Source organism: Salmo trutta, unplaced genomic scaffold, assembly GCF_901001165.1.
Source record: "Salmo trutta unplaced genomic scaffold, fSalTru1.1, whole genome shotgun sequence".
NCBI lineage: Eukaryota > Metazoa > Chordata > Actinopteri > Salmoniformes > Salmonidae > Salmo > Salmo trutta.
Window position 1 is genome coordinate 114,474 of NW_021822782.1, and position 20,562 is coordinate 135,035.

General features: G+C 39.1%; 4 non-coding genes and 11 pseudogenes across 4 annotated transcripts; all 15 read left to right on the forward strand.

The window, feature by feature from the left end:
* Positions 1-67: 67 nt before the first annotated feature.
* On the forward strand, positions 68-186 carry LOC115184409 (uncharacterized; annotated as a pseudogene).
* Positions 187-595: 409 nt separating this feature from the next.
* Positions 596-714, forward strand: LOC115184465 (5S ribosomal RNA). The gene has a single exon (XR_003874394.1). It is a non-coding gene; the product is annotated as a 5S ribosomal RNA (ribosomal RNA).
* Positions 715-1,123: 409 nt separating this feature from the next.
* On the forward strand, positions 1,124-1,242 carry LOC115184414 (5S ribosomal RNA). The gene has a single exon (XR_003874356.1). It is a non-coding gene; the product is annotated as a 5S ribosomal RNA (ribosomal RNA).
* A 409-nt stretch (positions 1,243-1,651) lies between these two features.
* LOC115184410 (uncharacterized) lies at positions 1,652-1,770 on the forward strand (annotated as a pseudogene).
* Positions 1,771-2,713: 943 nt separating this feature from the next.
* Positions 2,714-2,832, forward strand: LOC115184408 (5S ribosomal RNA). The gene has a single exon (XR_003874355.1). It is a non-coding gene; the product is annotated as a 5S ribosomal RNA (ribosomal RNA).
* A 409-nt stretch (positions 2,833-3,241) lies between these two features.
* On the forward strand, positions 3,242-3,360 carry LOC115184471 (uncharacterized; annotated as a pseudogene).
* Positions 3,361-3,785: 425 nt separating this feature from the next.
* LOC115184461 (uncharacterized) lies at positions 3,786-3,904 on the forward strand (annotated as a pseudogene).
* A 425-nt stretch (positions 3,905-4,329) lies between these two features.
* On the forward strand, positions 4,330-4,438 carry LOC115184420 (uncharacterized; annotated as a pseudogene).
* Positions 4,439-4,847: 409 nt separating this feature from the next.
* Positions 4,848-4,966, forward strand: LOC115184460 (uncharacterized; annotated as a pseudogene).
* Positions 4,967-11,079: 6,113 nt separating this feature from the next.
* On the forward strand, positions 11,080-11,188 carry LOC115184469 (uncharacterized; annotated as a pseudogene).
* A 440-nt stretch (positions 11,189-11,628) lies between these two features.
* On the forward strand, positions 11,629-11,737 carry LOC115184418 (uncharacterized; annotated as a pseudogene).
* Positions 11,738-11,900: 163 nt separating this feature from the next.
* LOC115184413 (uncharacterized) lies at positions 11,901-12,009 on the forward strand (annotated as a pseudogene).
* A 163-nt stretch (positions 12,010-12,172) lies between these two features.
* LOC115184449 (5S ribosomal RNA) lies at positions 12,173-12,291 on the forward strand. Its single transcript, XR_003874385.1, has one exon. It is a non-coding gene; the product is annotated as a 5S ribosomal RNA (ribosomal RNA).
* Positions 12,292-12,454: 163 nt separating this feature from the next.
* On the forward strand, positions 12,455-12,563 carry LOC115184412 (uncharacterized; annotated as a pseudogene).
* Positions 12,564-12,726: 163 nt separating this feature from the next.
* Positions 12,727-12,846, forward strand: LOC115184459 (uncharacterized; annotated as a pseudogene).
* The last annotated feature ends 7,716 nt before the right edge of the window (positions 12,847-20,562 follow it).

Here is a 20,562-nt window from a genome sequence, read left to right on the forward strand (position 1 = left end):
GCAAAATGCAATGTCTGTTTATCAGACTCACTTTGACTATATATGTTGTACCAAGAGATTTTTTATCGTTTATGGCCATACCAGCCTGGCTACGCCTGATCTCGTCTGATCTCGGAAGCTAAGCAAGGTCGGGCCTGGTTAGTACTTGGATGGGAGACAGCCTGGGAATACCATGTGCTGTAAGCATTTTGTCCACGAGGGTGTGCTCTTGCACTATTTCATCAGCTACACTGCCTTGTAGTAAGCATTTAATGATGAATTGACTAAATGCAGCTTCCTGCCTTTTTAATAGGATCAAAGTTCCTTGTGTTGTCAGTTAGCATCTGCCTTGTATTTATAAGACAAATAAGAATATTGTTGCTCAATGCAGCTTGTGTGTGCTTTGTGCTCCCTTGCCCTGTTCAAATGATGAAAGGAAATAAAGTTTGTATTTTATCCAACTACCTGTGCTAAAAAGTGATGGCTACAGTGTTTGTAGTTTCATCTACTTTTTCAGTGACACAAAGTTCAAGCTGCTTATCGAATTGGTGAAAATGCAATGTCTGTTTATCAGACTCACTTTGACTATATATGTTGTACCAAGAGATTTTTTGTCACTTACGGCCATACCAGCCTGGGTACGCCCGATCTCGTCTGATCTCGGAAGCTAAGCAGGGTCGGGCCTGGTTAGTACTTGGATGGGAGACCGCCTGGGAATACCAGGTGCTGTAAGCATTTTGTCCACGATGGTGTGCTCTTGCACTATTTCATCAGCAACACTGCCTTGTAGTAAGCATTTAATGATGAATTGACTAAATGCAGCTTCCTGCCTTTTTAATAGGATCAAAGTTCCTTGTGTTGTCAGTTAGCATCTGCCTTGTATTTATAAGACAAATAAGAATATTGTTGCTCAATGCAGCTTGTGTGTGCTTTGTGCTCCCTTGCCCTGTTCAAATGATGAAAGGAAATAAAGTTTGTATTTTATCCAACTACCTGTGCTAAAAAGTGATGGCTACAGTGTTTGTAATTTCTTCTAGTTTTTCAGTGACACAAAGTTCAAGCTGCTTATCGAATTGGTGAAAATGCAATGTCTGTTTATCAGACTCACTTTGACTATATATGTTGTACCAAGAGATTGTTTATCGCTTACGGCCATACCAGCCTGGGTACGCCCGATCTCGTCTGATCTCGGAAGCTAAGCAGGGTCGGGCCTGGTTAGTACTTGGAAGGGAGACCGCCTGGGAATACCAGGTGCTGTAAGCATTTTGTCCACGAGGGTGTGCTCTTGCACTATTTCATCAGCTACACTGCCTTGTAGTAAGCATTTAATGATGAATTGACTAAATGCAGCTTCCTGCCATTTTAATAGGATCAAAGTTCCTTGTGTTGTCAGTTAGCATCTGCCTTGTATTTATAAGACAAATAAGAATATTGTTGCTGAATGCAGCTTGTGTGTGCTTTGTGCTCCCTTGCCCTGTTCAAATGATGAAAGGAAATAAAGTTTGTATTTTATCCAACTACCTGTGCTAAAAAGTGATGGCTACAGTGTTTGTAGTTTCATCTACTTTTTCAGTGACACAAAGTTCAAGCTGCTTATCGAATTGGTGAAAATGCAATGTCTGTTTATCAGACTCACTTTGACTATATATGTTGTACCAAGAGATTGTTTATCTCTTACGGCCATACCAGCCTGAGTACTCCCGATCTTGTCTGATCTCGGAAACTAAGTATGGTCGGGCCTGGTTAGTATTTGGATGGGAGACCGCCTGGGAATACCAGGTGCTGTGAGCGTTTTGTCCACGATGGTGTGCTCTTGCACTATTTCATCAGCAACACTGCCTTGTAGTAAGCATTTAATGATGAATTGACTAAATGCAGCTTCTATGGGCTAGTCTTTCCTGCATTTTTAATAGGATCAAAGTTCCTTGTGTTGTCAGTTAGCATCTGCCTTGTATTTATAAGACAAATAAGAATATTGTTGCTCAATGCAGCTTGTGTGTGCTTTGTGCTCCCTTGCCCTGTTCAAATGATGAAAGGAAATAAAGTTTGTATTTTATCCAACTACCTGTGCTAAAAAGTGATGGCTACAGTGTTTGTAATTTCTTCTAGTTTTTCAGTGACACAAAGTTCAAGCTGCTTATCGAATTGGTGAAAATGCAATGTCTGTTTATCAGACTCACTTTGACTATATATGTTGTACCAAGAGATTGTTTATCTCTTACGCCCATACCAGCCTGAGTACTCCTGATCTCGGAAGCTAAGTATGGTCGGGCCTGGTTAGTATTTGGATGGGAGACCGCCTGGGAATACCAGGTGCTGTGAGCATTTTGTCCACGAGGGTGTGCTCTTGCACTATTTCATCAGCTACACTGCCTTGTAGTAAGCATTTAATGATGAATTGACTAAATGCAGCTTCCTGCCTTTTTAATAGGATCAAAGTTCCTTGTGTTGTCAGTTAGCATCTGCCTTGTATTTATAAGACAAATAAGAATATTGTTGCTCAATGCAGCTTGTGTGTGCTTTGTGCTCCCTTGCCCTGTTCAAATGATGAAAGGAAATAAAGTTTGTATTTTATCCAACTACCTGTGCTAAAAAGTGATGGCTACAGTGTTTGTAATTTCTTCTAGTTTTTCAGTGACACAAAGTTCAAGCTGCTTATCGAATTGGTGAAAATGCAATGTCTGTTTATCAGACTCACTTTGACTATATATGTTGTACCAAGAGATTGTTTATCGCTTACGGCCATACCAGCCTGGGTACGCCCGATCTCGTCTGATCTCGGAAGCTAAGCAGGGTCGGGCCTGGTTAGTACTTGGATGGGAGACCGCCTGGGAATACCAGGTGCTGTAAGCATTTTGTCCACGATGGTGTGCTCTTGCACTATTTCATCAGCAACACTGCCTTGTAGTAAGCATTTAATGATGAATTGACTAAATGCAGCTTCCTGCCTTTTTAATAGGATCAAAGTTCCTTGTGTTGTCAGTTAGCATCTGCCTTGTATTTATAAGACAAATAAGAATATTGTTGCTGAATGCAGCTTGTGTGTGCTTTGTGCTCCCTTGCCCTGTTCAAATGATGAAAGGAAATAAAGTTTGTATTTTATCCAACTACCTGTGCTAAAAAGTGATGGCTACAGTGTTTGTAGTTTCATCTACTTTTTCAGTGACACAAAGTTCAAGCTGCTTATCGAATTGGTGAAAATGCAATGTCTGTTTATCAGACTCACTTTGACTATATATGTTGTACCAAGAGATTGTTTATCTCTTACGGCCATACCAGCCTGAGTACTCCCGATCTTGTCTGATCTCGGAAGCTAAGTATGGTCGGGCCTGGTTAGTATTTGGATGGGAGACCGCCTGGGAATACCAGGTGCTGTGAGCGTTTTGTCCACGATGGTGTGCTCTTGCACTATTACATCAGCAACACTGCCTTGTAGTAAGCATTTAATGATGAATTGACTAAATGCAGCTTCTATGGGCTAGTCTTTCCTGCATTTTTAATAGGATCAAAGTTCCTTGTGTTGTCAGTTAGCATCTGCCTTGTATTTATAAGACAAATAAGAATATTGCTGCTCAATGCAGCTTGTGTGTGCTTTGTGCTCCCTTGCCCTGTTCAAATGATGAAAGGAAATAAAGTTTGTATTTTATCCAACTACCTGTGCTAAAAAGTGATGGCTACAGTGTTTGTAATTTCTTCTAGTTTTTCAGTGACACAAAGTTCAAGCTGCTTATCGAATTGGTGAAAATGCAATGTCTGTTTATCAGACTCACTTTGACTATATATGTTGTACCAAGAGATTGTTTATCTCTGACGGCCATACCAGCCTGAGTACTCCCGATCTCATCTGATCTCGGAAGCTAAGTATGGTCGGGCCTGGTTAGTATTTGGATGGGAGACCGCCTGGGAATACCAGGTGCTGTGAGCATTTTGTCCACGATGGTGTGCTCTTGCACTATTTCATCAGCAACACTGCCTTGTAGTAAGCATTTAATGATGAATTGACTAAATGCAGCTTCTATGGGCTAGTCTTTCCTGCATTTTTAATAGGATCAAAGTTCCTTGTGTTGTCAGTTAGCATCTGCCTTGTATTTATAAGACAAATAAGAATATTGTTGCTGAATGCAGCTTGTGTGTGCTTTGTGCTCCCTTGCCCTGTTCAAATGATGAAAGGAAATAAAGTTTGTATTTTATCCAACTACCTGTGCTAAAAAGTGATGGCTACAGTGTTTGTAATTTCTTCTTGTTTTTCAGTGACACAAAGTTCAAGCTGCTTATCGAATTGGTGAAAATGCAATGTCTGTTTATCAGACTCACTGTGACTATATATGTTGTAACAAGAGATTGTTTATCTCTTATGGCCATACCAGCCTGAGTACTCCTGATCTCGGAAGCTAAGTATGGTCGGGCCTGGTTAGTATTTGGATGGGAGACCGCTTGGGAATACCAGGTGCTGTGAGCATTTTGTCCACGAGGGTGTGCTCTTGCACTATTTCATCAGCTACACTGCCTTGTAGTAAGCATTTAATGATGAATTGACTAAATGCAGCTTCCTGCCTTTTTAATAGGATCAAAGTTCCTTGTGTTGTCAGTTAGCATCTGCCTTGTATTTATAAGACAAATAAGAATATTGTTGCTCAATGCAGCTTGTGTGTGCTTTGTGCTCCCTTGCCCTGTTCAAATGATGAAAGGAAATAAATGTTGTATTTTATCCAACTACCTGTGCTAAAAAGTGATGGCTACAGTGTTTGTAATTTCTTCTAGTTTTTCAGTGACACAAAGTTCAAGCTGCTTATCGAATTGGTGAAAATGCAATGTCTGTTTATCAGACTCACTTTGACTATATATGTTGTACCAAGAGATTGTTTATCTCTTACGGCCATACCAGCCTGAGTACTCCCGATCTCGTCTGATCTCGGAAGCTAAGTATGGTCGGGCCTGGTTAGTATTTGGATGGGAGACCGCCTGGGAATACCAGGTGCTGTGAGCATTTTGTCCACGATGGTGTGCTCTTGCACTATTTCATATGCAACACTGCCTTGTAGTAAGCATTTAATGATGAATTGACTAAATGCAGCTTCCTGCCTTTTTAATAGGATCAAAGTTCCTTGTGTTGTCAGTTAGCATCTGCCTTGTATTTATAAGACAAATAAGAATATTGTTGCTCAATGCAGCTTGTGTGTGCTTTGTGCTCCCTTGCCCTGTTCAAATGATGAAAGGAAATAAAGTCTGTATTTTATCCAACTACCTGTGCTAAAAAGTGATGGCTACAGTGTTTGTAATTTCTTCTAGTTTTTCAGTGACACAAAGTTCAAGCTGCTTATCTAATTGGTGAAAATGCAATGTCTGTTTATCAGACTCACTTTGACTATATATGTTGTACCAAGAGATTGTTTATCGTTTACGGCCATACCAGCCTGAATACGCCCTTCCGGTGAGTAAGACAGCTGCAGGTAATTACGCTGTAAGTGAGTGTTTGCTCGAGAGATATTTGTTTGATATTATTAGTTTATTGACGGACAATATCTGATTTTGAATTCAAATAAGTTTAAGTTTAGTGAGTTTTTTCCCCCCCCTTGCAGTTCTGCTGCTTGGGGGTGAGTTTTTGAGACTTTTCTGATTTCTTAATGACGGACAACATGGCAACGAATAATGGAACGGGTAAAGACAAAGGCAATGCGCAAAGGACAACATTTGGACCTGAAGGTGGCTTAAAATACGGCAAGGAACGAACGGTGGCGGTGGAATTGATGGGAGAAGACAAGATAACGATGATGGAATTACTAAGATCAATTAAAGATGTGTGCGGAGAGTTGGTGGGGTGCAGAATTAAAGGAGAAAGGAAATATGAAGTCACGATGCAGGATGCAAAAGGAAAAGAGCGTTTAATGAATGGGTTCAAGATCAAGAATACGAAGGTAATGGCAAGAGACGTGATGGCAAACGAACTCATAGTCTCGTTCATGAATTTGCCAGTCTATATCGAGGACGGAGCTATACTAGACAAATTGCGGAGCTGGGGTGTAGCGGCCGTGTCTGAAATCAGAAGGAGAGTTTGGCCGGGGACGGAAATCGTAGATGGGACGAGATACTGTAAGGTGAAGTTCACCGACACCGTGCAGTCTTTGCCGTATTCCACTAAGTTTGAGACACTGGAGGGTGGTGAATATTTCAGGGTGATACATGACAAGCAGGTTAGGGTGTGCCGCTTGTGTATTCAACCTGGACATATTTTAAAGGACTGCCCTGACTTTAGATGTTTTAAGTGCGGAAACCAGGGACACTATGCGAGGGAATGTGCTGGAGCGAGAGATAGGGCAGTTTGCGCAGGATGTCGGAAGAGAACTGACGAGTGCAACTGTGGAGAGGTTGCAAATGAGGAGGAGAGCCAGGACCTCTTTATGGAAGCTGATGAAACACCGCGAGGAGAAGAAGAGGATGGGAAAGAGAATGTGGAGGAAGGTGGAGAGATGGAGAAGATGGAGCAGAAGACGGACGAAACAGGGAGCAGCATGGGTTCAGAGATGAGAAGAGGGAGTTTCCAGGAGGAGGGAGAGATCGAGCTGGGTGGAGGCACTGGGGACGCACAGATTTTGGGGGAAAGCTCAGCCCTTGCGAGTACCTCGGGGGGTGAAGATATGGAGGGAAGTTTGATTTTGACGACAGTACCAGAGACGGAGAGAGATACGGGGAGCACAACGGATGTGGGAGGAAATAAGTTGAGTTGGTTGGACGATATGGACTTGGAGGAGATATCTGATACGGACGATGGGGAAAAGGTAGAAAGAATAAGGGAAATATACAGGAAGAGGAAAGCGACGGGGGGAGAGAAGAAGGATGGAGGAGGAAAGAAACAGGACAAAAGGTAGAGGACAATGAAGGTATACTTTTTCATTTTATTATTTTTTGAAATGGTAAATTTTGTGTCCTTGAATGTAAATGGGTTAAGGACAATGGATAAATTTCAAAATATAGTGCAAATGGAAAATGTGGATATCTTATGTCTACAAGAGACGCATTGGGACAATGATTGTGTATTGAAAGTAAAACAAATATGGAGGGATTTTATTTTTGTTAATAATGGTAGAGGGAATTCTAGTGGGGTTGCTATTTTAGTGAGAAAGGATGTGGTGGACAAAGTGGTACAGATATATGATGATAATAATGGGAGGATTTTAGTTTTAGATTTTGAGTATATGGATATGAAGTTTAGAATTATAAATGTTTATGCGCCAAATAACGAAATAGAGCGCAAGGTTTTATTTATTGAAGTGGGACGATGGAGTGTGGGAAATTGTATTGTCTTGGGGGATTTTAATGTGAAATTGGACAGATTGGATATGACAAGGGGAGCAGCTTTTAGAAATGATGCATCTAGAGGGGTTTTAAGGAAAATTATGTTTGAGAAAAAACTTATTGACATATGGAGAGATGACAATCCCGATAAACGAGAATTTTCGAGAAGGCAGGTGGTATTAGGGGAATTAAAACAAACTAGAATAGATTTGATTTTAGTTAAAGAAAGTTTTAGGGATTTTATGAAAGATGTTAAGTATGTTTTTACAACTTTCAGTGATCATGCATGTTTAAGTTTCTCGGTGGGTTTAGACAAGGAAAGAACAGGGGGTGGTATATGGTGTATGAATGCGGGTTATTTGGGGGATGAGGATTATTGTAAACAACTTAAATCGTTAATAACATGTGAAATGGAGGATAAGCAAAAAGGAAAGGATAAGTGTTTATGGTGGGACAAGGTTAAGGAGAAAATAAAAGTGTTTAGTATAAGATATGCAAGGAAAAAGAGAGGCAGGATGAAAAGAAAAGAAAATGAGTTGAGAGCTAAATTGGATGAAGAAATGGGGAAGTGTGACAGGGAACCTAATTATAATATAGAAAAGTTTTTAGAGTTGAAAGCAAAATTGAGTAAATATGACATGGATAAGTGTAAGGGGGCTATTATAAGAAGCAGAGCAAAGTATTTTCTGGAGGGGGAGAAATGCACTTCCTTTTTTCTTGGATTAGAGAAGAGTACTCAAAGAAGAACATATCTTAGACAGATTGAAAATGTAAAGGGTGAAGTAGTAGATGATTATGTAGAGATTTTAGAGACAGTGTAGAATTTTTACAAGGACTTATTTAAGAAAGGGGAGGTGGATGAGGGGTGTGTACAGGAGATCTTAGGTAGTGTGGAGGTGAAAATTAATAGAGAGGATAAGTTGATGTGTGATGGGAAGATTACAGTAAATTAAGTTACGGATGCGATAAAGGGTTTACAGGTGAATAAGAGCCCTGGAGTAGATGGTATCATTGCAGAGTTTTATAAAATTTATGAAAGTCTTTTAGCACCTATTTTATTGGAGGTTTATCACTATATGGAGGAGAAGGATTGTGTATCAGAATCAATGGTGACAGGAATGATAACTATTTTATATAAAAACAAAGGGAGTAAGGTGAAATTGGAGAATTATAGGCCTATTAGTTTATTAAATGTGGATTACAAGATTTTAGCCAAAATCTTAGCGAATAGGATGAAGAGAGTTTTACATGATATTATTGCACCAACACAGAATTATAGTGTTCCTGGGAGAGATATAGCTGACACAATTAATACAATTAGAGACATGATACACAAAATGAATGGGGATAAGATAGGAGGTATTGTTTTAAGCATAGATTTAAATAAGGCTTTTGATAGGGTAGAACATGATTTTATGTTTAGGGCCTTGGAAAGATTTGGTTTTGGTAATAAAATAATAAGGTGGATTAAATTATTATATAGAAATGCAAAAAGTAGGGTGAAATGTAATGGGGTTTTAACTGATTCTTTTACCCTGGAGAGATCTGTGAGACAGGGATGTCCTTTATCTGCTTTACTTTATGTTTTATCAGCTGAACCTTTAGCGGCTTTTCTTAAGAAGGATAATTTTATCAATTGTGTACAGACTCCACAGAAGGGTTCAAGTTTGATTCACCAATATGCAGATGACACAACTATAACAGTTAGAGATGAGGATAGTGTAAAAAGGGTAATAGAAGGTTTTAAAGTATATGGAAGAGCATCAGGAGCAAAAGTTAATATGGAAAAGTCTGTTGTAATGTATATTGGGAAAGTAAATGAAGGGAATTTTCCTTTTAAAGAGGTCAAAGATTATTTTAAGGTGTTAGGAGTTTTTATAGGCTTAAAAGGAAAGGAAGCTAGGGATTTGACATGGAGTGGGGTCATAAATAAAGTCAGGAAGGTTGTAAATATGTGGAAGGGGAGGTTTTTAAAATTAAAGGGGAAGGTTATTGTTATAAATTCTTTACTGATGTCAATTTTTGTACACGTCATGAATGTCTTAGATGTGCCAGAATGGGTTTTAACTGAAATGAATAATATTTTAGTATAATTTTTATGGGATGGGAAGGGGGTGAAAATTTCTTTTAAAACATTGATTGCAGGTTATGAGGAGGGGGGTTTGGAGTTAGTGGATCTAAAGGTGAGGAAAATAGCGATAAGAGTGAAAATGGTTCGGAAGTATTTATATGGAGAATTAGATTACGGGTGGAAAAAGTTTTTTACAGAGTATTTGCAGGAGGTTGGGAGGATCGGGGATAATGGTTTATTAATGTGTGTAAAACAAGAAATGTTGGGAAAAATACCTTTGTTTTATAAGGAAGTTTTTGAGGCTTGGGGACAGTTTTTACCACACATTTCCTATGAATGTAACATTTTGGAAAATATTTTAAACCAGCCAATCTTTTTGAATCCAAAGATCAAGTATAATAATGCAATGTTGTATTGTAAATATTTTATGAGAGCTGGGATGAGACAGATTGGTGATATTCTATATGAGGTCATTCCGGGGTTTCTACCGGTACACGCTATTTATGACAATGTTATTGAGGTAGATGATGAAAAAAGCAAAACTACAGTAGAAAATATGTATAAGAGAATTTTGGGGTGTATTCCGGAGGAGTGGGTGGTTTTAATAAATACAGAGGTGGTTAAGAGAGCCAGGGGTTTACCGGATATATTTTATGAAAATAATGGAGTGAAACATGATTTGTCAGGCTTGAAAGTTAAAACAGTCTATAGTAAATGTATTTTAAAAGAGATAAAAGTTCCTGCTTCAGAGAAAGTGTGGTCGGAGGTTTTTGTAGATTTGGATGTGAAATCAATATGGAAGAATGTTAATGTGAAATGGAATTCCATAGAATGTGAAGATAATGATTTTAAAATGAAACATAATAGGATTTTTACTAATGTGGTTCTACATCAAATCAACAGAAATATTAAGAGAGAATGTGACATTTGTCATATAGGGGTGGAAAACTTTATACACTTTTTAATTGAATGTAGTAGATTAAGAGGGTTTCATGAATTTTTAAAGGAGCTTTTAGTAAAACATTGGGGGGAGGAGATTTTTAATGGGGTGGAATGGAGGAGATTTTTTCTTTTTGGTATAAATGGGAAAAGTAAATTTTTGAACTTTAATTTGGTTAATTATGTTTTAAGTCATGCTCGATATGCTGTAAGATTAAGAAGGAACTTGGGTCATTATGAAGGAAAATGTGTGAGTGTGGAGGTACTTTTTAAGAGTATGTTGGAGAAAAATATAGAGATAATACATAGATATGGTGGATGCAACTTTGAAAAACAATTTGTGTGGGGGAGTACATTTATTCGACTTTCATCAAATGGAAAACTTTTGTTCAATTATTAATTGGATTTAATTGTTAATTGATTGTATTTTCTTTCTGATTTTGTAAAGGGTGAATTGTTCAACCTTTAATTATGATTGAAGCGATGTAAAATTGTCTGTTTCTCATAATAAAATATAAAAAAATAAATAAAAAAAAGGTACTCCCGATCTCGTCTGATCTCGGAAGCTAAGCAGGGTCGGGCCTGGTTAGTACTTGGATGGGAGACCGCCTGGGAATACCAGGTGCTGTAAGCTTTTTGTCCACGAGGGTGTGCTCTGACACTATTTCATCAGCAACACTGCCTTGTAGTAAGCATTTAATGATGAATTGACTAAATGCAGCTTCCTGCTGCAAAATGCAATGTCTGTTTATCAGACTCACTTTGACTATATATGTTGTACCAAGAGATTGTTTATCGTTTACGGCCATACCAGCCTGGGTACGCCTGATCTCGGAAGCTAAGCAGGGTCGGGCCTGGTTAGTACTTGGATGGGAGACCGCCTGGGAATACCAGGTGCTGTAAGCTTTTTGTCCACGAGGGTGTGCTCTTACACTATTTCATCAGCAACACTGCCTTGTAGTAAGCATTTAATGATGAATTGACAAAATGCAGCTTCCTGCTGCAAAATGCAATGTCTGTTTATCAGACTCACTTTGACTATATATGTTGTACCAAGAGATTGTTTAGCGTTTACGGCCATACCAGCCTGGGTACGCCAGATCTCGTCTAATCTCGGAAGCTAAGCAGGGTCGTGCCTGGTTATGGATGGGAGACCGCCTGGGAATACCAGGTGCTGTAAGCTTTTTGTCCACGAGGGTGTGCTCTTACACTATTTCATCAGCAACACTGCCTTGTAGTAAGCATTTAATGATGAATTGACAAAATGCAGCTTCCTGCTGCAAAGTGCAATGTCTGTTTATCAGACTCACTTTGACTATATATGTTGTACCAAGAGATTGTTTATCGTTTACGGCCATACCAGCCTGGGTACGCCTGATCTTGGAAGTTAAGCAGGGTCGGGCCTGGTTAGTACTTGGATGGGAAACAGCCTGGGAATACCAGGTGCTGTAAGATCTTTGTCCACGAGGGTGTGCTCTTACACTATTTCATCAGCAACACTGCCTTGTAGTAAGCATTTAATGATGAATTGACAAAATGCAGCTTCCTGCTGCAAAATGCAATGTCTGTTTATCAGACTCACTTTGACTATATATGTTGTACCAAGAGATTGTTTGTAGTTTACGGCCAGACCAGCCTGGGTACGCCTGATCTCGGAAGCTAAGCAGGGTTGGGCCTGGTTAGTACATGGATGGGAGACTGCCTGGGAATACCAGGTGCTGTAAGCTTTTTGTCCACGAGGGTGTGCTCTTACACTATTTCATCAGCAACACTGCCTTGTAGTAAGCATTTAATGATGAATTGACAAAATGCAGCTTCCTGCTGCAAAATGCAATGTCTGTTTATCAGACTCACTTTGACTATATATGTTGTACCAAGAGATTGTTTATTGTTTACGGCCATACCAGCCAGGGTACGCCAGATCTCGTCTGATCTCGGAAGCTAAGCAGGGTTGGGCCTGGTTAGTACTTGGATGGGAGACCGCCTGGGAATACCAGGTGCTGTAAGCTTTTTGTCCACGAGGGTGTGCTCTTACACTATTTCATCAGCAACACTGCCTTGTAGTAAGCATTTAATGATGAATTGACAAAATGCAGCTTCCTGCTGCAAAATGCAATGTCTGTTTATCAGACTCACTTTGACTATATATGTTGTACCAAGAGATTGTTTATCGTTTACGGCCATAGCAGCCTGGGTACACCTGATCTCGGAAGCTAAGCAGGGTCGGGCCTGGTTAGTACTTGGATGGGAGACCGCCTGGGAATACCAGGTGCTGTAAGATTTTTGTCCACGAGGGTGTGCTCTTACACTATTTCATCAGCAACACTGCCTTGTAGTAAGCATTTAATGATGAATTGACAAAATGCAGCTTCCTGCTGCAAAATGCAATGTCTGTTTATCAGACTCACTTTGACTATATATGTTGTACCAAGAGATTGTTTATCGTTTACAGCCAGACCAGCCTGGGTACGCCCGATCTCGTCTGATCTCGAGAAGCTAAGCAGGATTGGGCCTGGTTAGTACTGGGATGGGAGACCGCCTTGGAATACCAGGTGCTGTAAGCTTTTTGTCCACGAGGGTGTGCTCTTACACTATTTCATCAGCAACACTGCCTTGTAGTAAGCATTTAATGATGAATTGACTAAATGCAGCTTCCTGCTGCAAAATGCAATGTCTGTTTATCAGACTCACTTTGACTATATATGTTGTACCAAGAGATTGTTTATCGTTTACGGCCATACCAGCCTGGGTACTCCCTTCCTGTGCTGGAGAGTTAGACAGGTGTTGCTGATTGAGCTAAGGTTGAGTGTTTGCTCCAGAGTGTTTTGTTTGATTTCTTGGTGGTTTTTAGTTCAATCTCATTTTTGTTTATTGAATAAGTTTGAGTATTTGTTTGGTTGTGTTCCCCGGCAGCATATTGCTGTTTGGGGGACTTTCCTCCAGTCGTTTTGGATACAATGGCTTCGACCCATGCAGACAAAAGAATGACGAGCAAAGGAAATATAGATAATGGTTCTACAACTAGACAGACGCAAAATTATGAAAAGACCTAACCTCTTACATCTACACGTTCCGCTAGCGGAACGTCTGCTCCAATATCCAATGATGGGCGGGGCGCGAAATTCAAACTCCTCTAAATCCGAAAACTTACACTTTTCAAACATATGACTATTTTACAGCTATTTAAAGACAAGACTCTCCTTTATCTAACCAAACTGTCCGATTTCAAAAAGGCTTTACAGCGAAAGCAAAACATTAGATTATGTCAGCAGAGTACCCAGCCAGGAATAATCACACAGCCATTTTTCAAGCTAGCATATCATGTCACATAAACCCAAACCATATCTAAATGCAGCACTAACCTTTGATGATCTTCATCAGATGACACACCTAGGACATTGTGTTATACAATACATGCATGTCTGTTCAATCAAGTTCATATTTATATCAAAAACCAGCTTTTTACATTAGCATGTGACGTTCAGAACTAGCATTCCCACCGAACACTTCCGGTGATTTTACTAAATTACTCACGATAAACGTTCACAAAAAGCATAACAATTATTTTAAGAATTATAGATACAGAACTCCTCTATGCACTCGATATGTCCGATTTTAAAATAGCTTTTCGGATGAAGCACATTTTGCAATAATGTAAGTACATAGCCCGGCGTTACAGGGCTAGCTATTTAGACACCCTGCAAGTTTAGCCTTCACCAAAATCACATTTCCTATAAGAAAAATGTTCTTACCTTGCTTGTTCTTCATCAGAATACACTGCCAGGACTTCTACTTCAATAACAAATGTAGGTTTGGTCCCAAATAATCCATCGTTATATCCAAACAGCGACGTTTTGTTCGTGCGTTCTAGACACTATCCCAACGCTAAATCTCGGCCACGAGCATGACGCAAAATATGACAAAAAATTTCTAAATATTCCATTACCGTACTTCGAAGCATGTCAACCGCTGTTTAAAACCAATATTTATGCAATTTATCTCGTAGAGAAGCGATAATATTCCGACCGGGAATCTGCCTGTCTGTAAACTGAGGAAAAAACCGAAAGCCGGGGGCGGGGCGTGTCACGCGCCTAAGGCTTAGTCCATTGACTGACCACTCAGCTTTTGCTCTCGTGTGCTTCAGCCAGGGCTTTGAATTACATCATTCCTGTTTTTCCCGGGCTGTGAGACTCCATTGTTGACGTGAGAAGTGTCACGTAAGAGCAGAGATCCTTTGTAAACGATAGAGATAATCAAGAAGGGCAAGAAATGTTCAGACAGGGTACTTCCTGAACAGAAGCATCTCAGGTTTTTGCCTGCCATAGGAGTTCTGTTATACTCACAGACACCATTCAAACAGTTTCAGAAACTTTGGAGTGTTTTCTCTCCAAAGCTAATAATTATATGCATATTCCAGTTTCTGGGCAGGACTAATAATCAGATTAAATCGGGTACGTTTTTTATCCAGCCGTGAAATTACTGCCCCCTAGATGTAAGAAGGTTAACAGTTGCTGTGGAAATTAAGGGTGAAAAAAAAATTACTATGATGGAGTTATTGAGAGGGATTAAGGAAGTTTGTGGACTGGTGTGCGGATGTCGGTTCAAAGCCGAAAATCGATATGAAGTGACATTGTCAAGTGTGAGAGGAAAAGAAAAGCTGATCGATGGTTTTATAATTCGGAACTGCCGTATCATGGCTAAGGATCTATCACTTGATGAAATGGTCGTATCTTTCTTAAACCTTCCAGTGTACATAACAGACGAGGTCATCCTGGAACGGCTTAGAGCATGGGGTGTGTCTGCGGTGTCACCAGTGAAGAGGCGCTTCTGGCCGGGGACAGAAGTTGCAGATGGTACGCGCTTCTATTATTAGTTTATTGACGGACAATATCTGATTTTGAATTCAAATAAGTTTAAGTTTAGTGAGTTTTTTCCCCCCCCTTGCAGTTCTGCTGCTTGGGGGTGAGTTTTTGAGACTTTTCTGATTTCTTAATGACGGACAACATGGCAACGAATAATGGAACGGGTAAAGACAAAGGCAATGCGCAAAGGACAACATTTGGACCTGAAGGTGGCTTAAAATACGGCAAGGAACGAACGGTGGCGGTGGAATTGATGGGAGAAGACAAGATAACGATGATGGAATTACTAAGATCAATTAAAGATGTGTGCGGAGAGTTGGTGGGGTGCAGAATTAAAGGAGAAAGGAAATATGAAGTCACGATGCAGGATGCAAAAGGAAAAGAGCGTTTAATGAATGGGTTCAAGATCAAGAATACGAAGGTAATGGCAAGAGACGTGATGGCAAACGAACTCATAGTCTCGTTCATGAATTTGCCAGTCTATATCGAGGACGGAGCTATACTAGACAAATTGCGGAGCTGGGGTGTAGCGGCCGTGTCTGAAATCAGAAGGAGAGTTTGGCCGGGGACGGAAATCGTAGATGGGACGAGATACTGTAAGGTGAAGTTCACCGACACCGTGCAGTCTTTGCCGTATTCCACTAAGTTTGAGACACTGGAGGGTGGTGAATATTTCAGGGTGATACATGACAAGCAGGTTAGGGTGTGCCGCTTGTGTATTCAACCTGGACATATTTTAAAGGACTGCCCTGACTTTAGATGTTTTAAGTGCGGAAACCAGGGACACTATGCGAGGGAATGTGCTGGAGCGAGAGATAGGGCAGTTTGCGCAGGATGTCGGAAGAGAACTGACGAGTGCAACTGTGGAGAGGTTGCAAATGAGGAGGAGAGCCAGGACCTCTTTATGGAAGCTGATGAAACACCGCGAGGAGAAGAAGAGGATGGGAAAGAGAATGTGGAGGAAGGTGGAGAGATGGAGAAGATGGAGCAGAAGACGGACGAAACAGGGAGCAGCATGGGTTCAGAGATGAGAAGAGGGAGTTTCCAGGAGGAGGGAGAGATCGAGCTGGGTGGAGGCACTGGGGACGCACAGATTTTGGGGGAAAGCTCAGCCCTTGCGAGTACCTCGGGGGGTGAAGATATGGAGGGAAGTTTGATTTTGACGACAGTACCAGAGACGGAGAGAGATACGGGGAGCACAACGGATGTGGGAGGAAATAAGTTGAGTTGGTTGGACGATATGGACTTGGAGGAGATATCTGATACGGACGATGGGGAAAAGGTAGAAAGAATAAGGGAAATATACAGGAAGAGGAAAGCGACGGGGGGAGAGAAGAAGGATGGAGGAGGAAAGAAACAGGACAAAAGGTAGAGGACAATGAAGGTATACTTTTTCATTTTATTATTTTTTGAAATGGTAAATTTTGTGTCCTTGAATGTAAATGGGTTAAGGACAATGGATAAATTTCAAAATATAGTGCAAATGGAAAATGTGGATATCTTATGTCTACAAGAGACGCATTGGGACAATGATTGTGTATTGAAAGTAAAACAAATATGGAGGGATTTTATTTTTGTTAATAATGGTAGAGGGAATTCTAGTGGGGTTGCTATTTTAGTGAGAAAGGATGTGGTGGACAAAGTGGTACAGATATATGATGATAATAATGGGAGGATTTTAGTTTTAGATTTTGAGTATATGGATATGAAGTTTAGAATTATAAATGTTTATGCGCCAAATAACGAAATAGAGCGCAAGGTTTTATTTATTGAAGTGGGACGATGGAGTGTGGGAAATTGTATTGTCTTGGGGGATTTTAATGTGAAATTGGACAGATTGGATATGACAAGGGGAGCAGCTTTTAGAAATGATGCATCTAGAGGGGTTTTAAGGAAAATTATGTTTGAGAAAAAACTTATTGACATATGGAGAGATGACAATCCCGATAAACGAGAATTTTCGAGAAGGCAGGTGGTATTAGGGGAATTAAAACAAACTAGAATAGATTTGATTTTAGTTAAAGAAAGTTTTAGGGATTTTATGAAAGATGTTAAGTATGTTTTTACAACTTTCAGTGATCATGCATGTTTAAGTTTCTCGGTGGGTTTAGACAAGGAAAGAACAGGGGGTGGTATATGGTGTATGAATGCGGGTTATTTGGGGGATGAGGATTATTGTAAACAACTTAAATCGTTAATAACATGTGAAATGGAGGATAAGCAAAAAGGAAAGGATAAGTGTTTATGGTGGGACAAGGTTAAGGAGAAAATAAAAGTGTTTAGTATAAGATATGCAAGGAAAAAGAGAGGCAGGATGAAAAGAAAAGAAAATGAGTTGAGAGCTAAATTGGATGAAGAAATGGGGAAGTGTGACAGGGAACCTAATTATAATATAGAAAAGTTTTTAGAGTTGAAAGCAAAATTGAGTAAATATGACATGGATAAGTGTAAGGGGGCTATTATAAGAAGCAGAGCAAAGTATTTTCTGGAGGGGGAGAAATGCACTTCCTTTTTTCTTGGATTAGAGAAGAGTACTCAAAGAAGAACATATCTTAGACAGATTGAAAATGTAAAGGGTGAAGTAGTAGATGATTATGTAGAGATTTTAGAGACAGTGTAGAATTTTTACAAGGACTTATTTAAGAAAGGGGAGGTGGATGAGGGGTGTGTACAGGAGATCTTAGGTAGTGTGGAGGTGAAAATTAATAGAGAGGATAAGTTGATGTGTGATGGGAAGATTACAGTAAATGAAGTTACGGATGCGATAAAGGGTTTACAGGTGAATAAGAGCCCTGGAGTAGATGGTATCATTGCAGAGTTTTATAAAATTTATGAAAGTCTTTTAGCACCTATTTTATTGGAGGTTTATCACTATATGGAGGAGAAGGATTGTGTATCAGAATCAATGGTGACAGGAATGATAACTATTTTATATAAAAACAAAGGGAGTAAGGTGAAATTGGAGAATTATAGGCCTATTAGTTTATTAAATGTGGATTACAAGATTTTAGCCAAAATCTTAGCGAATAGGATGAAGAGAGTTTTACATGATATTATTGCACCAACACAGAATTATAGTGTTCCTGGGAGAGATATAGCTGACACAATTAATACAATTAGAGACATGATACACAAAATGAATGGGGATAAGATAGGAGGTATTGTTTTAAGCATAGATTTAAATAAGGCTTTTGATAGGGTAGAACATGATTTTATGTTTAGGGCCTTGGAAAGATTTGGTTTTGGTAATAAAATAATAAGGTGGATTAAATTATTATATAGAAATGCAAAAAGTAGGGTGAAATGTAATGGGGTTTTAACTGATTCTTTTACCCTGGAGAGATCTGTGAGACAGGGATGTCCTTTATCTGCTTTACTTTATGTTTTATCAGCTGAACCTTTAGCGGCTTTTCTTAAGAAGGATAATTTTATCAATTGTGTACAGACTCCACAGAAGGGTTCAAGTTTGATTCACCAATATGCAGATGACACAACTATAACAGTTAGAGATGAGGATAGTGTAAAAAGGGTAATAGAAGGTTTTAAAGTATATGGAAGAGCATCAGGAGCAAAAGTTAATATGGAAAAGTCTGTTGTAATGTATATTGGGAAAGTAAATGAAGGGAATTTTCCTTTTAAAGAGGTCAAAGATTATTTTAAGGTGTTAGGAGTTTTTATAGGCTTAAAAGGAAAGGAAGCTAGGGATTTGACATGGAGTGGGGTCATAAATAAAGTCAGGAAGGTTGTAAATATGTGGAAGGGGAGGTTTTTAAAATTAAAGGGGAAGGTTATTGTTATAAATTCTTTACTGATGTCAATTTTTGTACACGTCATGAATGTCTTAGATGTGCCAGAATGGGTTTTAACTGAAATGAATAAGATTTTAGTATAATTTTTATGGGATGGGAAGGGGGTGAAAATTTCTTTTAAAACATTGATTGCAGGTTATGAGGAGGGGGGTTTGGAGTTAGTGGATCTAAAGGTGAGGAAAATAGCGATAAGAGTGAAAATGGTTCGGAAGTATTTATATGGAGAATTAGATTACGGGTGGAAAAAGTTTTTTACAGAGTATTTGCAGGAGGTTGGGAGGATCGGGGATAATGGTTTATTAATGTGTGTAAAACAAGAAATGTTGGGAAAAATACCTTTGTTTTATAAGGAAGTTTTTGAGGCTTGGGGACAGTTTTTACCACACATTTCCTATGAATGTAACATTTTGGAAAATATTTTAAACCAGCCAATCTTTTTGAATCCAAAGATCAAGTATAATAATGCAATGTTGTATTGTAAATATTTTATGAGAGCTGGGATGAGACAGATTGGTGATATTCTATATGAGGTCATTCCGGGGTTTCTACCGGTACACGCTATTTATGACAATGTTATTGAGGTAGATGATGAAAAAAGCAAAACTACAGTAGAAAATATGTATAAGAGAATTTTGGGGTGTATTCCGGAGGAGTGGGTGGTTTTAATAAATACAGAGGTGGTTAAGAGAGCCAGGGGTTTACCGGATATATTTTATGAAAATAATGGAGTGAAACATGATTTGTCAGGCTTGAAAGTTAAAACAGTCTATAGTAAATGTATTTTAAAAGAGATAAAAGTTCCTGCTTCAGAGAAAGTGTGGTCGGAGGTTTTTGTAGATTTGGATGTGAAATCAATATGGAAGAATGTTAATGTGAAATGGAATTCCATAGAATGTGAAGATAATGATTTTAAAATGAAACATAATAGGATTTTTACTAATGTGGTTCTACATCAAATCAACAGAAATATTAAGAGAGAATGTGACATTTGTCATATAGGGGTGGAAAACTTTATACACTTTTTAATTGAATGTAGTAGATTAAGAGGGTTTCATGAATTTTTAAAGGAGCTTTTAGTAAAACATTGGGGGGAGGAGATTTTTAATGGGGTGGAATGGAGGAGATTTTTTCTTTTTGGTATAAATGGGAAAAGTAAATTTTTGAACTTTAATTTGGTTAATTATGTTTTAAGTCATGCTCGATATGCTGTAAGATTAAGAAGGAACTTGGGTCATTATGAAGGAAAATGTGTGAGTGTGGAGGTACTTTTTAAGAGTATGTTGGAGAAAAATATAGAGATAATACATAGATATGGTGGATGCAACTTTGAAAAACAATTTGTGTGGGGGAGTACATTTATTCGACTTTCATCAAATGGAAAACTTTTGTTCAATTATTAATTGGATTTAATTGTTAATTGATTGTATTTTCTTTCTGATTTTGTAAAGGGTGAATTGTTCAACCTTTAATTATGATTGAAGCGATGTAAAATTGTCTGTTTCTCATAATAAAATATAAAAAAATAAATAAAAAAAAGGTACTCCCGATCTCGTCTGATCTCGGAAGCTAAGCAGGGTCGGGCCTGGTTAGTACTTGGATGGGAGACCGC